This window comes from Phocoena phocoena, chromosome 7, assembly GCF_963924675.1.
Source record: "Phocoena phocoena chromosome 7, mPhoPho1.1, whole genome shotgun sequence".
NCBI classification, from domain to species: Eukaryota; Metazoa; Chordata; class Mammalia; order Artiodactyla; family Phocoenidae; genus Phocoena; species Phocoena phocoena.
In genome coordinates, this window is record NC_089225.1 from 31,059,869 (window position 1) to 31,072,916 (window position 13,048).

Sequence of the window (13,048 nt, forward strand, 5' to 3'; positions counted from 1 at the left end):
GATACCCCATGTAGACAACTGATTTTTTTAATCCCACGTTTAGTTTATTGAAGGGCTTATTACATGGCATAGATAAACAATTATATTAAAGTAAAAACTGGTGGTCTGAATAATATTTCATCAATGATATCACGTGTGCTTTTGTGAAAGTAACCTGATCTCACCTTCTCATTCCTTTATGTCTATAGCATACTTTTAAAAAGTAGGAAAAGGTGCAGAGTCATGAAAAGTCACTGGTTGGTACTGAATGTGTTTCAGGAACTACATTTAAGTCAAATTTAAGGTGATAACAGTAAGGAAAACTGTGCTTCTTTATTTCAGGGGGACAGTGTGCCTGGTCTGGCTTTGGACCATTGAATACCTTTTAGAGGAAAGAGACCTGGGGCAGGGTATAACCTCCAAATACACAGACTGATGCTCTTTGAATGCACTGAGGGGAAAAAATGTTCAGGAACTGATTATTTCTGCATCTAATCTCCCACTTGATATAGAGAGAAAGAGTATTATAAATCATGGTGTTTCTCTACAGGTCTGCTACTAACAAGCTAGTTGACAAACAGCTCAATTCCTTTGGTTTAAATATATATTTAAATTTTAAATTACTTTTATATAGTCCTGAATCTGTCAGGGTCTCAAAATGAAACTCATACCATATTCAAAATTTGATATCTACAGAAGGGTTCCTTCATAGACAGACTATTTGCAAAGATTCACTGTAACGGAAGCAGGAGAGATTGTCTGGGCTGGTGTTGGCACCAGCCCTATGCTGGTGACAACTGAAGAAACCCATAAGGAAGAGCCTGTAGTAACAACAGCCAGTACTAATGACTCTTTTGATTAGCAACAATTTTTTTCCCTTAGTAAAATAACTGATTGAATCACTCCCAAAGTCTCAAATCCATTTTAAAAAGTAGCTCTCTGCCATTGAAGGTGGATGAATGTAAAACTGGAATCAGAATTGGATGTCACTACAAATATTCTGGCCAAAATGAAGGCAACAGGCAACTATTTGCATATCTACTCTACCTGGAATGTCTCACACTGGGTCCTAGAATATACTTTATAATACTGTGATCCAATTTATTGTTAAAATCTCTTTTGATACCTTAGGCTAAATAGTTTTGGATTAAGCTTTATTGCTAATGAGTAATTATGAATTAATGAACTATATAAATTCCATAACTTTAAAAATTGTGTTAATCTCTATTTAGCATAATTGTGGGGAGGCACTCATGGCATGTAGGGTATTGAAACTGGAATACAGTCATTATTGAATTTCTTTTGCTCAAAAGGTTTATGATTGGGAATGGATACAATAACAATGGGTTATTTTCACTTTTTAAAAAAGATGGGCATTTCGAACAGTAATAACTGACTAATCTATTTTAAAATGCTTCTAATATATTTCAAACACTTCGAGACTCATTTTAACAGGAAACCTTGTAGAACAATTGAAAACTAACTGGAGCTCACAAGCTTCATTCTGCTTCCATTCTGCTGCCCTTAACGGACATTTCCAAAATTCTGGTGCTTTTTTTTTTTCCTCTTGGCTTCAAAAGAGCTGCAACACCAGTTTTTATGTGCAAAGCTTTTCAAGACACTTTAGTCACCAAGTCCTGATGGAAGCATAATATGTAAGGACATTGCCACTGGCTGCCTATACAGGGGAACCGAGGAATTAAATGATCTTTTTTTTTTTTTTTTTGAGGTACGCGGGCCTCTCACTGTTGTGGCCTCTCCCATTGCGGAGCACAGGCTCCGGACGCGCAGGCTCAGCGGCCATGGCTCACGGGCCCAGCCACTCCGCGGCATGTGGGATCTTCCCGGACCTGGGCACGAACCCGTGTCCCCTGCATCGGCAGGCGGACTCTCAACCACTGCGCCACCAGGGAAGCCCTAAATGATCTTTAAGATTCAGTCATCCCTAAAATTGCAGCACCCTCCTGATTTTTTTTCTTCTGTTTGGCCATCTGTTCAGTTTTTATTTTTAATCCTTTATTACAGTATAAAAGAATCCACAAATAGAGTTAAGATAGGAAAATCAAGACCTTGAGTGACTGAAGTTCCTGCTCTAGATGCGATATTCTGTTGAGACTCTGAAACGTATACAAAGACTACTCAAAGCTTTGCTTTCTCCACCCTATGAAAAAAATAAGTAGTTTCATTAACTAGGAATCTTCTAAATCAGTGCTTCTCAAACTTTGGTGTGAATACAAATCCCCATGGGATCCTGTGAAAGTGCAGATTCTGATTTAGTAGATCTTGGGGGAAGCAGGGCCTGAGATTCTGTCTTTCTGAGAAGCTCCGAGGTGATGCCAAAGCTGCCAGTCCCAGGGCCAGACTTGGAGAGTAACATGGTTCTAAACTACTGTCCTCCTATCTTCATATCCAAATTTAAAGAGATCTTGGCTTTCTAAATGTGAATCATTCTCTGTACATTCTTCCAGTTCCTGATTTCTAAAAATAAAATTGGACAGAGAACTGGAAGGGGTATTTTAGATTCCTGAAAACTGGATTAAATTAAGGTCAGAAAAACTCTTTAAAAATGCAGTTCAGGGCTTCCCTGGTGGCGCAGTGGTTGGGAGTCTGCCTGCCGATGCAGGGGGACACGGGTTCGTGTCCCGGTCCGGGAAGATCCCACATGCCACGGAGCGGCTAGGCACGTGAGCCATGGCCGCTGAGCCTGCGCGTCCGGAGCCTGTGCTCTGCAACGGGAGAGGCCACAACAGTGAGAGGCCTGCGTCCCTCAAAAAAAAAAAAATGCAGTTCAGAAGGTCATAAATTCTAGACCACTTTCCAAACCAACCCTTCTCAAACTGATGTCGGTTCCTTTATGGGATGATCTCTAGTGTTCACCTCTCTTGTCCCTCTTACTAAAAGTACCTTTTCTCCCCCAATAATCTGCCAAATTACTGCATCCCCTCAGTTCTCCATCTCTTCCCCTGCTTATGTATATCCCACAGAGGTGCCCTTTCATATATGTAGACACAATGGGTGAATTGTACTTTAAATAGGAAAGAACCTTTATCATTCAGAGTAACAGGAAATCCCAGACCCAGGGCAATATGTATGTGATATCTGAATACACAATCAGACCCTTTGAATAGCATTACATTGTAGGAGCAACAAACACAGCAGAGTCCACAAAAGCTGTCTTTTTCAGAGTATTCACAATGCAAATGAGCCATGATGAAGGAGAAAATCTGGTTAAAATCACTCACTAGCTGGATACACATACCTCACTTTTTATATCTTCAATTTCAATTTTTCAATTTAATGGCTGGCATCTGTTAGAAAAGAAAAATGTAATGGTTAATGTTGTGGAATTAAATCCGTAGCCTCCCAAATTTATTAGAGGCTTCCCCCTTCACCTCCAAAAATCTGATACACCGGTTAAAATGCCTAGTTTTGCTTTTAAACAGAATCTGGTAGCACAACTTGGGAAAGATAATCTCTGAAGTCTCTAAATTGCTCTAGGAATATCTGACGATCAGAAAAATGATCTCTATTTTGGGGGTTATTTACTAATAGCATTGTAGTCTTGTGGAAAATACTACCACCACCTACTGGCATATACTGCACATAAATTTGAAAAAGCGTCTAAATCATTAGAACAGTGCCAAATAAGGGCATGGAGTAAGATGATAATTATTGTCACTTTACTGAAACTTAAATTTCAAATTTAGTCAAATAATTTTATTTGCTTTTTGAAACTATGATAACATTTACTTCTATCACCTGAATATGTGAACTAGAAGGGAGAAAAGAGCAAAAGCCACATATAGGATGTTTAAATAGAAAGAAATAAGGTATTTATATTGTTGAAATGACACGTGCCTTTGCTTTTCACCTGTTGCTGAGTTCATTTTTGTTCTTATTGGAGATTTATTTTATCAAACCCAGAAAGAAAAGGGAGATTTGTGTCAATGAGCAATTCCAAAAGACATTCACACACATAGTTTGCAAAATTCTTTACAACCAACAAAAAATATTTGAAGCAGAATATAAAGATATATACAAATCCCCTTACAATTTCAGCAGCTATTTTGATAAAGGAAAACAGCCAAAAGATTACATGTATAATAAGCTTTTAGAAATTTTTATTCCACAGTTAACGCTCATTAGCTTTTAGGTTAGCATTAAATCATTTGCTCTTCTTTACAATTTCCCTTGGGAAAGAATTAAATCCTCATGTTATTTCTTCAGTGGTTATTTTGAATTTATCCTCAGACAATCTAGTCTTCAGTACTACAAATTTCCTACCTCCAAAGAAACTACTTCTTGCATAGAATCTATTTTCTTGTTCAATGGTTTAATATTTTGCATCAATGAGCTAGATTCATGAAAAGGATATGGGATTAAAGGCATGAGTTTTCTTCCCAAAACTGTACTGTGATACCCCTATTTGTTAGACTTATAGAATGGACAGTGTATTATTTTAATGATACTTATAATGACATCTGTATGTACATATAGAGACAAGGATACATTTAGATAAGTACACCTAATGATAATATATTTATATATTGTCATTATATTCAAGAAACTCTTTTGGAGGGTGAACATATACTTTAAATAAATAGAGAAAAAACTTTAATGTTTAATTACAGTTATATATGGAAAGTAGACATTATTTTTGTTATTTTTTTCTCATGGATATGAAAGTGTTTATAGACCATACGGTAGCTCATTCCTAATTATCCTATTTAAATTATAATCAGCTCCCTACCAGCTTAGTGATTGTTCAATGACCTTTTGAAAAAAAACCATTATTGTTCCCCCAAATACTGTTTTATATTACATTGATAATTAGAATTTATTATGAATTATTGAATTACCTGCACTGTTGAATTGTTCCTTTGACAGCCCAATTTTTGCTTATTTGACTACTGTCTCACTTTTTGATATCTGACGCTACTTCCCCTCCATTTATTCCCTCAAGAGAGAGTCATTAAGTCCCTACAATGTGCCCCGCACTGGCTTGGAAGAGCTGACTCTATGGTTGGTGTACGAGGCACACAAGCCCTTTGACTGGTTGATATTCAAAATAGAGTGATGGAGAAATACAGTAAACAAGTAAAGCAAGAAATAAAAGGACACATTATTATAAGTGAAGTGAAATTTGAGGGAGCAATCAGGTAAGAATCTTAGCTGTGGCCAGAAAAGGCCTCTTCAGCGACATGGTCACTGAGCTAAAAGAGAAACAGGAGCCCAATCACAGAGTGAAGTCTTACATGATTGATGAAGATTACCTGTTTGAGGTAATTAATTAGTTATCAAAAGGTATTAAAAATATTACCTATCTTTCTCCTATTTTATGCAATAGACTTATGATGAATCTATTATATTTCCAAAATTCAACAAGATTTGAATTAGTATTTTCTACAAGAGTTGAGCTGGTATTTTCATCAAAATTTGAAAGATAGTGTTATGGCTGAATTGTGTCCTGCCCCACAATTCACATGCTGAAACCCTAACCCCCAGTGCCTCAGAATGTGACAGTATTTGCAACAAGTAGATAAATCAATCCTGAAGATCTAATGCACAGTGTATTGATTATGGTCAACAACACTGAATTATAAACTTCAAAGTTGCTAAGAGACTAGATCTTAATTGTTCTCACCACAAAAATAGATATGTAAAGTATGGGAAGTGATAGCGGTGTTAGCCATGCTATGATGGAATCATATTGCAATATATAAATACACCAAATCAATACATTGTGCACCTTCAGCTTATGCAATGCTACATGCCAATTATATCGCAATAATTTTTTTTCTAAATTTTGAAAAGAAAGAGATGGCATTTGGAAATAGGGCCTTTAAAGAGATAACTAAAGTAAAATGAGGTCATGTGGACAGGCCCTAAACCAGTATGACTAGTGTCTTTATATGAGGAGAATATTAGGCCACAGATACACACAGAGGGAAGACCATGTGAAGACACTGGAGAAAGACAAAAATGGCCATCCACAAGAAAAGGAGAGAGGCCTTAGAAGATGTCAACTCTGCCGTCACCTTGATCTCAGACTTCTAACCTCCCAAACTGTGAGATAATACATTTCTGTTGTTTAAGTCCTCTAGTCTGTGGTACTTTGTAATGGCAGCCTTAGCAAATTATAGATAGGATTGCAAAGCATTGATGGTGGAATGAAAGGGGTATGTTAAAAGAGGGTATAGTCTATGTGAGAGAAAGTCAAGGAAGAATAAAAGGGTGTTATATAAAAAAATATGAATAGTTAGGTTAGATGGAAGTGTAAAGTGAATGGAAGGGGAAAGGGAAGACAAATTTTGAAAACCAGATTGGTGTTTTATGAAAGAAAATCTTGATTGTCAAACAAAGAAAATGATTTTAAATATTTTACCGGAAGTAAAAAAAAAAAATTCTAGTATTTTTTTCCCCCAAAATAAATCTTACACAAGTCTCTGATACATAGAACAGGTAAAAGCAGAGCTACTATGGTGGGGGGGAGAGAGTGGCATCCAGAACCTAGCCCCTCTCAATTTCTCTTGACATCACCACATGTCCAAGATTGACACCTCAGGGATTGATGCAATATTTCGAAAACCACTGGAATAAGGAGTTGAACATTTTTAGCGTACATCTTGAGTCACTATAGTATTTGTGGTAAGTTGTATTATTGTGCTCAGTTTCTTGCTTCCACCCTATCCTGTAAAAGGATTATACAAATTTATCCACCACCAGGTGACGTGCTATACCCTGTCAATGAGAGGGGTGCATATCCCTACCACAGCAATGCTGGGTTTGGCCATGTAATATGGTTTGGCCAATGTAATGTGAGCAGAAGTAACATGCACCACATCTAAGCAGAAGATTTAAGAGCCATCACACATTTGTGCCAGCTCCCTTGCCTTTTTTTCTCTGCCATAAGAATAGTATACCACAAATGGCAGACGCTCCCTCAGCATGTGTCTGATATAGGAAGACCCTTGGAGCACTAGACAACCATCATGTGTGAAGTGAGTAGGAAATACATACCTGTTATAAGCCACTGGAATTTGGGAGCAGTTTATAATTGCATCACACCTGACAGAGTGTTTATAAGGGAAACCAAGTGAGTCAGATGAATCAAAACAAGGGAGTATTTTTGCTCAAAACTGTGTGTTTAGCAGGTTCTATATTGGACTACAGTGAAAAATATGGAGTTGGTAAACATTGTGCATATATACACTGATAGACATGGTAAATGGTATCAGAATTGTCTATAATTCCCTACTCTCTGTACTCCTTTTCATGTAACCTCATCTCCACCCACAAAATCTGCTGAGTGAGGTCTCCTCAACCATGGTACCACTGCTTGGATAAAGATGGGTGGACTCTGAATCTGTCACTTTTAGGGGGTAACTATAGGCTGGACAGGAACTTGGGATGTTTGAGCTAGCTCAATTAAATTTCTTACCTTGGGAATTTTAACTAAAAGACTGAGAGAATTTTTATAATGATAAGCTAAAAAGTCACACAGACTCAAGGCTAGGGCAGAGCACTGTGAAGCCTTAAGCATAGTGAAATGAAAATAGAGAATTTGTGGACACCAATTAAGAGAAAGATAAGAAAGAGAAAACCTAAAGGAAGCAGTGATGTTCCTCATTACTGCCTCAGGTCCTGCCCATAGTGAGCCTGAGACAGACTGGGACCTGGAACCCTTTGCTGAAGTGCTTCACCTGGACACATGTCTCTCAAGTAACAAAATACTAAGAAACTAGGAGGGACTAAAAATAACCACATGCATGCCCAACTGAGGCAAATCATGAACAATAAAATACAAAAAGATCAAAACCCAACTGCCACTTCTGATTTGGCAGAAGGAAAAGCAGGGCACTGCCCATGATCCCTGCACACAGCATCACCAAGGGCATGGGCAGACCACCTAAGCCACTCATCCAGCCCAACCCACCGATCTGCCTGTACCCTCACCCCATTTAAGGAACCAGGTCGCCCCCACTTGGCGAGCAAGCAAGTGCACCTGTTACTTGTTCTCACTCCCTCGTGCTGCATCACGAGTCCCAGTAAAGTCTTTCCTGAATTTCTAGTCTGGCCTCTTATCAATATCTATGGATTAAAGAGTCCAAGAACCCAGTGCTGTAACAAGCTCTGAGTTCCCTTTTCCTCAGTGCCCAGAATACCTCTCTGTAGCTTTAAATGGCTGCCCACCCCTTTTGGTTTGAGCTCATTTGAGAGGGATTCCTTTCCTTGATACAAAACAAAAAATATAAATTTGTTAAAACACCAAGCAAATGTAGGCATGGCCCGGAGTAGAGTGCTGATATTAAAAATAAAAAAGAGAAGAGTGGTGGCTTTGGAGACTCAGAATCAGTGTGTAGAACTGGTTGGCTAAATGGGTAATGAAAGGCAAAAGTTAAATGTTTCTTTGTTGTTCCATATTTAGTGGTAACAATATAGGAGAGCAGCTGGAAAAGAGATGCCAAAGACAATAAGGTTAGTTTGGGGGCATCCTGAATGTGACGTGAGAGACTGGAATATTTCATTGGAGATGTCTCCTAACCAGTTGCAAAGGAAGAACATCTATGCCAAAAAACACAATAACCCATTAAGCAATCATTTGCCACAGTATGTTTGGGACTACATGAAATACAAAAATAGGACCCTAAAACTTAGTTATTTTAATGTCTCACTTTTTATAGGTTTGTGCAAAAACTGTCTTATTCCTTTGCTTCAATTAAGGGGCTATCTTTGTGTTCTTATGAATTTTTGAGCAGGTCTAACTAATGATTGAAAAACATATTGAACTATTTTAGAAAAAAACCCCTGGACTTTATAAAGGTGTGTAGTGATTCCTTGTTTAATCCATAGTCTCCAAAAACTGGTATGGCAAAGGGAAAATTTTATGAACTAATTTTCATAACTTCAGTGTTCAAAATTGCAATCATGGCAGCCTCCCAAGATTCAAAACAACCAGATGAATACCCTAAGACTAGGTGAAGGAATTAAGGCAAAGTTTAAGAGAGGGAGTTGATGCCTGAAATAAGGTTAAAGTAGAGAAGAGTTCTGAAGCCTTATACATTTCCTAAAAGTGGACCATAAATATGGCTCTGAGCATTTTTGTGGCAAATGCAAAAAGGGAAATGCAATTAGTGTTGGTTAGGTAAAAAATAACGTATCCTCCAGGCAAAGAGAAATTTCCCCCGTGGCTGTTAAATAGAGATGATTGTATGATATACAGTAGATAGCAAATGCTTCTCCACATTTTACAATAACCTTTAAAATATTCCTTCAAAATAAGTGGACAGAATATCAACAAATGCAAGTCTACCAGGAAACTGATTTGAAGTTGCCAGGTTTACAACTTTACAAAGGAAAAGTTTAATAGCTAAATAAATAGAACCTTGAAATTTTATTTCTATCTATTCCGTAAATACTTCTACATACTGTTTCTCTAAAATTCTTTTTGATAATCGTTGAAATCCAGATTGTTTTCCCTGACAAGTTCAAGGGTGCTGCCCTGCTACATGTTGATCAGTACAGAGGCATAAGCTTTCAAAACGAGCCAGGTGGGGCTAGAGAACACATGCTCTGAGGCCACTGTACCCTTCTGAATATAAAATGGACTTTTACTGATGTTTTATCTTACTAAATAATTTTGAAATGATATGTCATAGGTGTCTTAAATTTCTATTCTAAGAAGCAGCTATGATCATTTTATCCTGGAAAATGGTGGAAGCATTGATGGCCTGTAAGACCACAGAATCTGAGAAAAGTCCTTAGAGAATGTCTGACTTGGAACAGTACAACTTCCTGTTACATTACCCATCAGTTGTAAAGCAGAAACCTTGACTATTCAATAAGCAAAATGCTTTTCAGGTTTATTAACTGAACGTTGAAGAATGTCAACCAAAAATAATGGCTTACGCTTTGGAATAGTTAATATGTAGTCCTTTTTGCTGGCCATAATTAGATAGCAGGGTTGGTTGATGTGGCAATTTAGGAAATATATTCATTTGTTAAAATGGTTGCAAGTTAAAATCGTTTCAGATTGTCCCCTTTAAGCATTCTACACAGAGGCCTATCACAGCTTTGTCTTCATAATCATCATTAAATTCAGCTCAAATACTAGTCATGGGAATTGTTATTTGACATTTATTTATTTTGCAATTTATCTCAAACTGATTTTATTAGGGGAAAAATGCACTAAGGAAGTTGATCTGCTATCTCAGCACTTACTTGTTTACAGAAAATTTAAGTGTAGGTGACCCTGTTCTGGTCGGAAACTTTACGATTAGAGCTCTTTCTGCCTCAGTGAAGAGTACATGTACTTTTTGTTTTTCTTTTCAGCCTTCACCAGATTTTTAAGGGAAACAAATTAAGGCAACAAGCATTTATTAAAAGGCCAGATAGGGGACATACTTGGATCTTTAAAATATCCAATAATTTTAAGTTAGGAACTGATTCTTATGAGATAGCTTATCATTTGATATGCTAGCATGGCACATTTGTTCCAAATAAAATGAGCACATTTAGGAAAATTGTAGGTAGAGCTTAAATACATATAGGCTAATAGCAATCCTTACATTAACTGTAAACACTAAATGCATTGATTTGGATGTATATATTCAACGAATGCTCTTGGATATACTTTTATCTTTCTTTTTAACATATATAAAATGGGATCCTACACATCTGTATACATGCATATTAATTCTCTTAGAAAAAAACCAAGATTTTCTCATCATTTTGATTCTTCTCCAAAATTCTGTTGTTCTTCTTTGTGACTGTTTTCCACACAATCCCATTTTATTGTATTTGGATACTTATGCAACCAAAGTTAGGGTATTGGTATGTACTTAAAAAAGACAGATTACCTTACTTTTGAGACAAGAATCTACCAATAACTATCACTTTCTCTTGTTCAATTTCCAAAGCTTTCTCTATAAAATAACCTTCTCACAAATAAATATACATTCATTTATTATTTTGCTACTTTATTTAGGTTTAATGATATTAATTCTTCCCTAATCCTGTCTTTTTAATGAAAAAATATAACAAGGCCTTTACTTTATTTACTTTTAGCTATTTCATAAACACCAGAAGAGAAACTGAATGGTTTGTGAGGAAACTTAGAAAAATTTTTCCATAAAGCAAACTTAGAAACCCTTCCCTTTGACTCCGTCTTCTAATCCTCCTTCACTGTGCTGAAGAGAGATGGAGTTTTTCCAGGTTTTTGGTTAGGTGGGTGGTTTCCAGACCGACTGGACTCTCCAGGTAGGCAATTCCAGCGCAGCCCTTTCCGGTCACTGGATTTAAGACTTACCCAACTTTGAAAATGATCTCAGCCAGTTCATGCTTCACATGCTTTGTTCGTGGGACAGGTAAAGCTTTGAGAAGCACAGTATCCCCAATGGTGCACTGCTGGAGAGCTTCGTGGGCAAAGTAGGTTTTTCGCTTATTAAAATACTTTAATAAATAGGGATCCAGAACAAGTCTGGTCACTCTCACTTTAGCAGTTTTTTGCATTGCTGTCCCAATCACCTTCCCCATGACCCCCATTTGGCATGGACAGATGAACGAGCTATTGACATTATTTGGCTTTGCTCACCTGGAGAGCTCCCTACACTGTGGCGCTTCCGGCCCCGGAATCTACTTCCATCTGCAGCGGTGGCACGCGGCCGGCAGTCACCTCCCAGCTCCTTCCGTAATCATTTCTGATGCATGAATTTTGGTCTACCTCAAAAAGACAATACAAAACAAAACAAAATTGTAAAATAAAAAGAAAAGTACTGATGACCTATGAAGTCAGAGTGTCAGCACACAAGTTACAGAAATATGTTTTGAAAAGGAATTCAAAAGTTGAGAGAAAGTTATTAAAATAATTTCAATATAATCAGTCCATTTGAAACACAGAAACAGATGAACCAAAAAATATCAAGTTTTATTTTTTCTAACGTTTTACCTTTTCTGCATTTATTGCTCATTTTTAAGAAGGCATCGGTGCTTTACTGGTGTGAAGATGCAAGATTAGAACACAGGTCTCAAACTGAGGTGGCCTGGCCAAATCTGGTTGAGAGAAGTGTTTTGTTTGACTTGCACAAATAACAAATTTATTTTAAAGCTGAACATGATACCAACGTTTAAAAATTAAGGCACTTGATACATTTAATATTGTAAGAAAAATCCATGATTCTGACTTTTTTGGAAAAAATATAGGCCAGCTTGCAACAAGGGGCACGGCAGCCATCTGCTAGAGCGGTATACAGGTTGTTCATTTTAGCTACCTTAGCTCCCCGGGTAGCCAGAGTCCCATTTACCATAAACACCTGTCTCCTGCAAGATTTTAGTTTCTGCCTCCTGGTATAGTCTATGATCCAAAGAATACTTATTTCTTCTAGCAAAAGATAGAATCATAGTATTTTCTTATTTCCTTCCTGGCAACCTTCCCACCCATTCCCAAATGATAATAATATAACGTGGAAGTAAAACAAGGAGAAGTGTAAAATAACCCATTGTGAGATAAACAGTCATTCCCATGCACTCCAAGCACATCGTCTTTTTGCTTGATAATTCAGCTTGAAATGAAATCAGTGAAAAGACCAACTATCTTCATGTCTTTCTTAACCTAGGCTTACAAGAGTTCTTTGAAAGACAGACTTTCCAAAAGGGTGACAGCATCTCGGGTTGTGCAAACCTGCAGGCTAAACTACAGATGGTGCCATTTAACAATGGCCAAATTGCTAGTTACGACCTTTTGAAAAATGCAGCGTTTATCAAAGAAACACTGGCAGTCGCCGGAATACCATGTCTCTTTTGGGCATTGTTTTAACAAATGCACTTGAAAGAAAAATGTTCTCTGTTAACTACAGTTCCCAGAATACCTTGTAGAACATTCGGTCTCTAGTGATCATAAAATGGCATAGCCCTCTGCCTCCTCTGACAGAACTCAGGGGAAAGTGAGCAAGTGCATTATACCATGTGACGAACTTTAAATTATGAAAAACACTAGTGTGTAGTTTCATCGGAATTTGCATTCCGCTGGCAGGAGGTAGATCTGAAATCTATTTTTATCCAAAGGATCTTG

General features: G+C 37.4%; 1 pseudogene; it reads right to left on the reverse strand.

Moving 5' to 3' along the window:
• Positions 1 to 11,160: 11,160 nt before the first annotated feature.
• On the reverse strand, positions 11,161 to 11,555 carry LOC136126101 (small ribosomal subunit protein uS17m pseudogene; annotated as a pseudogene).
• Positions 11,556 to 13,048: the final 1,493 nt, after the last annotated feature.